Below are 10,187 nucleotides of genomic sequence, written 5' to 3'. Positions count from 1 at the left end.
GCAGACACCTACAATCTCTCAGTTTCTGGAAGAGCCTGGTTGCTCTGAATAGTTTCACATGTGAGCACTTGTGGTCCCGAATCTGATGTTCTGCAAATATCCTGTGATACTGATTTACAGCCTACGACTCTGGCAAATCCTGCTGCAATATATTTCCAGAAAATGAAACAAGGTCAAAAACACAAACAAGGCAGGTTCATTAACCATCCCAACACCCTTCCCCCAAGCTGCCCACAAGCTGAAATCTTTAGATGACTTTCAGCAAATATTTTTGGAAGTATTCCTTCACCTCTAATCAGATGGCGAAAGTGTTTGTTTTATTTAATCGTGGCTATGAAACTAAGCCTTTAGTTTTTTCTTATCTTCCTTTTCTCATAAGGACCCTTTTGATTTCCCTCTCTCTTCATGACCACATGAAATTTGGCTAGTGATGAAAAGACCAAATGGGCCCCACTGAAAACTTTCAGAATGTGCAGAGTTCAGCTCTGGGAGCTGGCAAGTCTGTGGGGGAGCTGCAAATTAAACCACTTCTCAACTCATATCCAGAAATCATGCAATTTCAGTATGTGCAGTTACCGACTAAGTGTACAGAGTCATGAGGAATCTCAGTAGCAGGAAGGAAGTGAAGAATATTTTGGGTAGGAAGTCAGTATGGTCACATAACTGACAATATGGAGCTCAAAAGGAAGACCATTTGTCTTTGAAAAGGTTGACTTCTGAAAACTGCTTTTGCAGAAGGAGAGATCACAGTCTAGCACTCATAGTCAGTGAGTGGAGTCTAGGAGAAGAGGAAGGTTGGGGAGAGCTGTTAACATGAAAAGTCTACCTCCTGAGTGCTCTCTGCAGGAGGCACCTGGTTTGGGGTCCCAGCTGAGTTGCTGCTTAATAGCTCATCTGGGTGCCAAAAACCTGTTTCATGACCTTCTTGGCTTAAGCACTGCAAAAGCAGTGGAACATTTTTGCTAAACAGAGCCTTTAGTCTTTAAATCATTGCTTTCTGGATTAAAATCCAAGAAAATTGAGAGCAATGTCAAAATGCTAAAACTTCCGTGTTCAGTCAGACGCAGTTTTGTACTGAATCTCAATGGCTGGCTCCAAAGTTTCCTAATGTATACGTTACCAAATAGTTGCCCTTTTGTATGAGCAGTAATCTGCCATGTCCTCTGAGCATCATGGATGAGCTCGTGTTCCATCAAGCGCACCTCCAAAAACTACTTTAAGCTCAGCTAATGAATCTTGTGTTACTTCTAACATTAATACTTGGGAGATTTAAAAACATTCACAAAATGGAACTTGCCCAATCTGCAGCTGGAAAAACCAGGACTTATTACTCTTCTGGAAAAATAATAAAAGCTTGGACACTTTTCAGCTATATTTCTGTGCAGGAGTGATCAACTGTTCTGGTCTCTGTTAAGAATTCTAGAAATGCTCATGAAGTCATTCCTGATAAGAGGAGCATAAATTATCTATTTTGCTAAACAGCTGTTTGCTTACAGGCCAGTTCAGTGACCTGTGATTTGTTGCATGTATGTGTCCAAGAGACTTTCTAGTGGTAAATATTTTTCCATTTTCCTTCATATTTTTTTTTCTCTCATTCCTTCTGAATGTTCTGACTACAAGATTCAGAGAAACTACTGACGAGGACAGGGAGAAGGCAAACAGCATCTTTTGGTCCTGTCAGGCAGAATAAGAAATTCACATATGGGATTGGATCATTTCATAAATTAACCAAACAGATGGAAATGACTTCCCCAGGATGAGCTGTAAAAGGAAGGCACTGAACTAATGATCACAGCCTTTTTGTACCAACATTTTGCTGTTATATTTAGGTCTTCCATACTTTTTCACACTGAAGTTGCACTCATAGAACAGCAACAGCACTGCAGTATTTTAACAATTTTATATTGATTTGTGGGTTAAAAAGTTGTAATTAGTCAGGCAAAATATGTTATCAATTTAGCTTAATTTCCCAGCTGTGCTCACCTGTCATTTTTAATTATTATTTTCAGGATCCTGCTGATGATGTCATCCCTTTAAATTTCCCGAAAGCTCCCCAGTGTTCATTGCAAATGATTAATGAAGGTATGAAAACTATGAGTGCTTCCAAATCAAATATGTGTATAAAGGTAAGCAGTGCACAGGAAAAGATGATTAAAATAAAGAATTGTGTGTTTCCTTGAAATTCACCAGCCCATTGATACTGCAGCAATTCAGATCTCAGTGGAACTTTTGTGCAATCCACTGAATACTTTTTCTATGGGGGAAAAATATCTCAACAAACTTGACTGTTAGACCTATTTGAATTTTATTTTATGGCTGTGGGTTTCACATACTTGTGACATTAGAAGGACAAAAATGGGCTCTGTGCTAAAGCGATAGGTCTGGCAAATCCATACATCAATTGTCTTGAAAAGTGCGGGCCTTGAGACTTACTTAATTTTGAATGTGGGTTTTTAATGAAGAAAATTGAATAAATTGATATTCTGAATTTTTTGGCTCACATTAGGAAGCTAGAAGGTAAGCTGTTGCAATTCCGTGTGTTAATAAGCACTCAGGAGTCAGATTTGTCAGGAGAGAAAGTGCAGCGCTTTTTATTAACTGAACAAGCATTGTGTTTAGCTGGGCTTTGCCAAGGCCTCTGGAAAAGTCTAATTCACGTGGAAACAGGCTCAGATGCTTAACTACTAAAGTAGCATAGTGCTTTCCATTCTAATGCAACATTGTCTTAACACAGTCATTCCCATTGTAAACTTTGTGTCTCTCCTCTCAGGGTATGAACTTCAAATGAAGCAAAATTGTTTAAGTCACAATAAGAATTGAAAACCTGCAAATTATTATTCCTTTCACAGAAGGTGAAATGTCAGATTACTTCACAATTTCTATCAAACACGGCATACAATTATTCTATATGAAATGTATGCTTTCTCAGTAAGAGTTTTTATGACATTTTATTCACATATCACAATGTTCATCAACAAGGTCAGCAAAGGCAGGGTCCAGGAAAAGCCTTAAGTGGTAAAAGCATTGTTTTTTTAGAACTGGAGGGTCTAAGTCCAAAACTATCACTCAAAAGGGCCTGTTCAGCTGCTATCTAGCAGTAAAGCAAATTCAGTTCTGTATGTGTCTGGGGAGGGATTAATCAGAACATACTGATGCCTGCATCATGGATAAGTACATCCAAGCCAGATTGTCTTCAGCCAGTGGAAAGAAACAAAGTTTTTTCAGGGCATGATTCATTTCCTAAAGTAGGTGCTAAAAGAAGTAAACGATACAATGAAAAAAACCCAGTGAAATAGGTAAATACAGTGAATAATTTATCATCCTAAGTTAGTGAATGCCTAAAAATGTCTATTTCTCTGCAAAAGCCTTCAAGGGTCTCAAGAGATTAATTTTTTGGGTAAAAATGTAAGTTGTCCCTAGAATTTTGTGCAGATCTAAACTGGCTTGATTTCACCAGCTAAGTAATTGTCCCCAGTCAGCCCAAATGACACCCTGAAAACAGTTTTTGTTCTAATAAAATCTCTTGAGGAGCCCTATCTTGTATGTGTTTCCAGAGACTCATGCAGCAAAATAATGTAGTGCCTCACAAAAATGTCTTTGTGGTCGCTTTCTCTTGAGATGGTCAGGATGATGATCTGCAGTGTTTGTGTATGAATGCTGTGGTGAGAGCGCTTCCCCAGAAAGGGAGAGACATGACTTTTATGCTTTCCTCAGTTAGAGGAGGTTCAAACCCACATCTTTTCACTTCTAAGTGTGCCTAACCACAAAGCCATGGGAAAATGAGTGGCGTATAGCCCTCTTAATGACATTGGGTGTTTTTTCAAAAGAAAGGAATTAGAGATGATGATACAGAGATGTGAAAGGAGAAAAACGTGCCTGTGTAGCCTATTGCTCAGCTTACCTAGACAGCAGGGGGAAGATCTACTTTCCAGTCCCTGTTCAAAGAAACATTTATGATTTTTACTGTCACTGATTAAAATGTGCCAATAGGCATTGGAGAAGGGACCTCCCCTTCTGAGTGAATTTCCTAACCACAGGTGCTTTTGAGTGTTTCGTAAACACCGTCTAAAGGGTCAATGGCAAAACAGAGGTCCAGGCTGGCTCTTTTAAACACAGCAACCACCTGCTTGTTGAGGCTGAAAGAAGGTGCACCAAAGACGTATTTGTTGTGCTTTGTTTATGAGTCCCGTTTGCTGGGTTAGCCTTGGCTAACAGCCAAACACCCAGCCAGCCACTCGCTCAATCCCCTGCCTGAGCAGGACAGGGGCAGAAAATAGGATAAATAAAGCTCGTGGGTCAAGATAGAGACCTCGGGGCTGGGCCGGCGCCTGCGGTGGGGCCTTGGGCCGGGCTGGAGTGTCCGTTGGGGAGCAGAGCCCCACCCTCTCCTCACAGAGGCCGCCTTGCAGCCCCCGCTGCCAGCACTGGGGCACCTGCCGCCGCTATAGCACGGAAGAACTTTTTATATTTAAGCTTCACCTACCCAGCATCTTCTTTTAAAATGGCTCTCTACGATTTACAGACACTCATGCAAATAACGTGTGTGAGATTTTGTGTAAAGTTTCTGTGAAAATGACAATAGCACTTCTGCAAGGCAGGTCAAGTTTAGAAGCTACAGAGCCGGAAGATTCTTTGGAGTTCCTTTCATGTAAACATGAAGTGGTGCTACCGCCTTCACTGGAGCTTCTCTGTTAACCAGAGCTGCAAGACTGTCCTGCTGAAATACATTGTTCGATACAGCAGGAAATAAGTTTAAATCCTGGCCCACTGGTTAATCCCAAATAGGTTATGCTCCTGTTCCCCTCTTCAGTATCTTCTCTGTTTTCCAGCAAAGAAATACAAGATAAATAGCCAGATAGCAACAGAATTTGCCTCAGCTTTTCACTCAGCAAGCGTTAGGGTGGCAGACCTGGCAGCCCACCTCTTCATCTACTGCCGAACGTGACTGGTACCAGTTGCAGTGCCAACAGGTGCCCCAAAACCAACAGAGCACCACTGAGGTCCCACACAGGCAATCATTTTACAAGATTTTTGTATTATTTTTGAACAAGGACAGAGAATATGATCCTTAGAAACAAGGTCAAGGAGTCAAGATGGGGAGAATTTTATTTCATTTTATTTTTTGTCCTAGCTTTTGCGGGAGAGAGGAATTACCTAAGTGGAGACCTGAAGGTGATTTCCATTTCCCTTCTCCCCCTCATGCATGTGTGACTTTTGGCAAACCAGCATGTTATGAAATCCAAACATTCACCTGCGGGTAGGAGCCAGACTGTGTGTGTGCCACCGCTCATCCATCTGCCTTACAGACCGCAAAGCCCAGCTGCATGGGCAGGTAGGTATTAGATCAAATGTGTCACTGTATTAGAAATTATAGTCCATGCTAATAAATATAGCTTCCTGTTGCCTTTTCAGATCTGCGCAAGCAGTGGGAAGTCACACAGAGGTGTGATCAAGGACAGGTTTGACCCATTATTTATTCCTAAACAGTGTGTGTCACACAACACATAGGTAGTACGGTCTCTCATGAACACTGGGGTGTCTAAGTGCCTGCCTTCCTAACAGGGCCTAATTTAATCCTATATAAATATCTATATAAATGCATAAATTGTGTAAAATAGGAAGGTATAAGCTGCAAACATTTTTTCAAAGATCATAGGTGAACCCTGGGAAAATAAAACAGGATCTTTAAGGATAACAGAGATGCATCCTCAGCATGCAGTTGTCCTGATGTGTGTGAGTTTTTGGAGACACACAGAAGGGTGGTGTTTGCTCCTGTTATATCAGAATGAGAAAGCTAATGGAGATTCTAGATAAATTACTTCGTAAAAAGCAAATGAACAAACCTAAGCATGAGCCAGAGCAATAAATATGGAAGCAGTCATTGAAATGGGCTTCAGTGGGCTGTGTGTTCATTGCCCTCTGTGTTTTGTGTTTGCTAAGCTGGAAGAGTCTAGTAACAATTTTCCTAGCAGGAACAGTCCTGGAAGCAGGCAATTGCGGAACTATTGCAGAGAGCAAATAGTGGCGTTGTGACCGGGACTGTATGTTTCTAAGCTATGATAATTCTGCAAAAAAAACCCCAAACCAAACAAACAATCAAAACTAGTCAGAGATTAAATACTGGGTAGCACAATGTGACAAAGCAAAGTTATTGGAGCCTGTAAGATCTGGATCAGGTTCCTCGAGGAATCATAAGAAAAGTTATAATAAAAATACGTAATCCCCTCTTCTGCATTAGATGAGGATTTGGGGGAGCTGTAAAACAGACAACTGAACTGATTTTGTTTTCCTGATAATTCGTGGACAATAACTTTGTGTGAAGGATAAGACTGGAACCTTTACAGAATTTATTGCTTAACAGTAGCTACACAGGCATTCACCTCCAATGCCAGCCCGTAATGGGTGAAAACTTTCTAACAAAGAATCTTTTGGAGGAAAGCAGAACACAAAAAGAAGGTAAATTTGCTGAGTAAATTATTAATTGTGAATTAATCACGCAATTTTACTAACAGTCATCTGGAAAAAGTTAGCAAATGAAGGAGAATAACTGAAGTGAGTAACATAAATCAATCCAAGAGGCAAGCGGCGTTACTTGTTGGTTATGGAGAAGGATGGGATTAATTGAGTGATACAGTGAAAAAAGCAGAAAAGTGGAACAAGATAAACAAAAGAGGGGTGGCACATTTGGCTATATTTTTATTTTCCAAAATATCTTATGTCTGCACTGGTGGAAGCTCATTCATTAAAGTTTTGCTATTGTTACTATTTTACACACACGGTGTGAAACTGAAAGAATGGCCTCCATTACTCTGCTTTTCCTTGAGATTGACTGCTTTAATTTAGAAGTCAATAAACACCATGCATACTCACAGCATCCCAACCCAGAGCTATTGGAAATTGGCACACTTGAACTTCCTCCCACTGGGAAACCGAGGCTTGGCTTTCAAAATTCATATTTTTATGTCCTTGCTAGTTCTATTTTATTAAAACAAAATATGTGATTTTCCCCCCCAATTGGTCGCTGAAAGCTCCTTTTTTTGAGGGAAAGCTAATGTTAAAAGCAAGGTTGTTTTCCATGATGAAGGCAAGTGCAGCTTTTTGATAGGAACTGAAAATGTGCTAATTAAAATGTTGCTTTTACTTTATCTTGAATGTCACATTAGCCTTATCTCCAGCTCATGCAGGCTCTAGATGGTTTCATTTGGGCATTTGGCCATCTTTTGTTTTTCGTTTTATTATTTCCACTTAAATATTTATGGCTTGAGCCCAAGCCCATGAAACTCCATGGTAACACTCCTGTGGAGTCTCATAGACTTTCCAGACTTGGAGTACAGCCTTGCTCTGGGGGGAAAAAAAAAAAAAAGACAAAAATAAGCTTGTGGGTTTGTGTGATTGTTATCTTCCAGAGATCTACATACAACACTATAAATAGGAGTGTCTTAGCTGCCAGTTTGATAAATGCATGTCACCGAGGTTACGTGGCATTCTACCCTCTCAGTCTTTAACAGCAATAAAGTGCCTGAAGGCCAAAAAATGCCCTCTGAAGCTTATGTAAGCTTTGGAGTCTAATGGATTGAAGTCTAGTAAACAGTTCCTTCTAACACTTTGCAAGAAATAATATAACCCATCTTACTGATTCTGCAGGTCTGAGAGGAACAGGGAGCGATAAGAGCGTCGTGGTTACTACGTTTGCAAGTACAACCCAAGAAGCCGATAAATGAGTAAGTTTTGAGACACTTTGAGTTTCTTCCAGATTCTTTCACACCATTTAGGCAATATTTATCTCTTGATACACATACTAATAGCATCACCATCTTCAGAAAATATCATTGTAGATTAGGGTATTCTAGCACTGTTTTGCACTTTGCATCTTTGAGATTTTTTTCAAGGGTGATAGTATTTTGTCAAAATATAGCAATAGTTTCGGTGTGGTATTTTATCAAGGAAGGTAGGTATCAAACTTAGATGTTAAGCTACAAAACATGAGTACAATTTTTGCCTTTTAAATATAAGTAGGTTGGAAAGATTTGGAAAACAAAAAGACAGTAAGTCAGTCCTTGGATCATTCAACCTAGCTTTTACATCCCCATTAACGCACGGACTACCAACACTTTAGGCATGTGAATACATTTTTTACTCAAGGAGAGGTGCATTTTATTTAGCTAGTTTTACTTCACTGATTGTTGTATGAAGATGCAACACACTATAGTGCCGATAAAAGACTGAAATTTATTTCCTCTCCTTAATCAGCAATCACGTGTCCAAAATCACAAAGTTAATTTTCCATGAAAAGAATCCTGCTCATTGACTCCAGCTGTAAATCAAACAAGAAACCGATAGAGATACTAAATTTTTAAAAGCGTCAAATTAACCATATCTATGCTAAACTGTGCCCACCTCTAGTGGAAGGAGGCAGAGTTCAGCATTTAGGCTTATCAGCAAGATTTGTTCATGGTTTTGCAGCACCTTCAGCCTCAAAAGAGTCAAAGGATCATGATAGTTTGTAGGGCATTTCAGGAAGCTTCAGGCCACCAAAGCTATGCTGGAGGTTACTTGGTCAAGGATAGCAGGAGAAATAGAGAAACATTTGTCCATGTCCAATTTAAATCAGATACAGTCTTTGGAGCAGAGAATATCTTTCTGTCTGGTGTTTTAGAATAAGCTCAGTGTTCGTGCAGTTACAGCTGGAGCAATTTGATTAGCACCAGCATGCAAGTGACCAGTATAAAAATAATACAAATGATGGAAATACAGTATGAATGTGATGTTTAATCAGGTGTGATGACAGAAGATGGAAGGAATTTTATACTATTACTCAGATACAAGCATGCACTCTAGTAAAAGAAATATTTGGTTGGAGGTAGTTTTGCTTGAAAAACCCCAAGGTAGACAAATTAGTTAGTGTTTTGTTGGCTATTTTTAAGAGGAGCTGTGCTGGAGAACTCTGAATGAGCAAAAGTAGGAGCAGGAGAATCTGGGATGGTTCTACTCAAACCATCCAACAATAATAAGAGTCTAGGAGGGATCAGAAGAATCAGTAAATTACTTCTCTTCTTTTCTGTCTCGCCTCCTATGTTTGTAGCTGCTACCTTCTCAGCTGCTCTCTGGGTAACAGTAATTGGAGCCAGGGGATTGTTTGGTTCAATGCTGAAAACAGGTTTTAGCAGCTATAAATACCGATTAGTAGCTGACCCGTTAAAAATCTTAGGGGCATGTTAGATTCTGTTGTTTTTGTAAAAGAAATGTTTTCTTAAAAGAAATCCTTTATATATATGTATATGTTGAGTTTTTCATACGATTGTTTTGATGAGTGTAACTAGTTTTGATGAATGAAGTGTTTTCAGCATAGCTAGCTAACTTTTCAAATATTTGCCCCATTTGAGCCTGGAAACTATATTCGTATTCCAAGAGAAACTTGCCCTGAGAAAAATAGCTAAACATAGAGCATCAGGCCTCAGACACTGGGTCCAAGGTGCTGCACTGTGTACATGTCTCCTCTGGGGGAAGATGAAAGAAGAAACGACACATAAGGGATATGAAGTCACATTATTTAATGAGTGTTGGAAGGCACTCAAAGACTGCACCAATTATCATGGTAGAAGGACCAACTTGACTAGTATGGGACAAGGTCAAAACCAACACTATTAACACAGACAAAGGGTGCCACAGACATTAAGAAGATGTTTGTGTGATTTTAGTTCTGAAGGCAAGACTTGTCCCCGTTGGTAAGGATTAAGTAAAAAAAAGTCCAAACCCAATTTTAGAGTGTTCTCTAAACCAATAGCCAGGGATGAATAAACACGTCCTGCTGCTGAAAGCCTGAGCTGGGTAATGTATAGGGATACACACGGACTTCAGGCAGCGGTCCCCAAGCAGCTGAGTCGGGATCACACGGACTCGCTCAGTCCGCAGAGCAGGCAGATGAAATCAGTGACTCCAGTCAGTGCTCATGGTAGCTCAGCACATTCCCAGCTGACCTGGCTCAACGAGTGCTTTTATGAAACACAACTGATTAAAGAAACAAATGATGTAAAATGAAATGTCATCATGGATACAGGGTTTAGGGCTATACAAACAACTGTGGATTGAAATCATTAGACTCTCTCTGCTCTGGAATGGTTCAATATTTTTAGAGGATTAAAATGCCTTTTCTACCCTTTGGTCTCCTGTACTTATTTGTATGTCAA

This window comes from Calidris pugnax, unplaced genomic scaffold, assembly GCF_001431845.1.
Source record: "Calidris pugnax isolate Ruff unplaced genomic scaffold, ASM143184v1 scaffold24, whole genome shotgun sequence".
NCBI lineage: Eukaryota > Metazoa > Chordata > Aves > Charadriiformes > Scolopacidae > Calidris > Calidris pugnax.
This window is presented reverse-complemented; position numbering follows the sequence as displayed.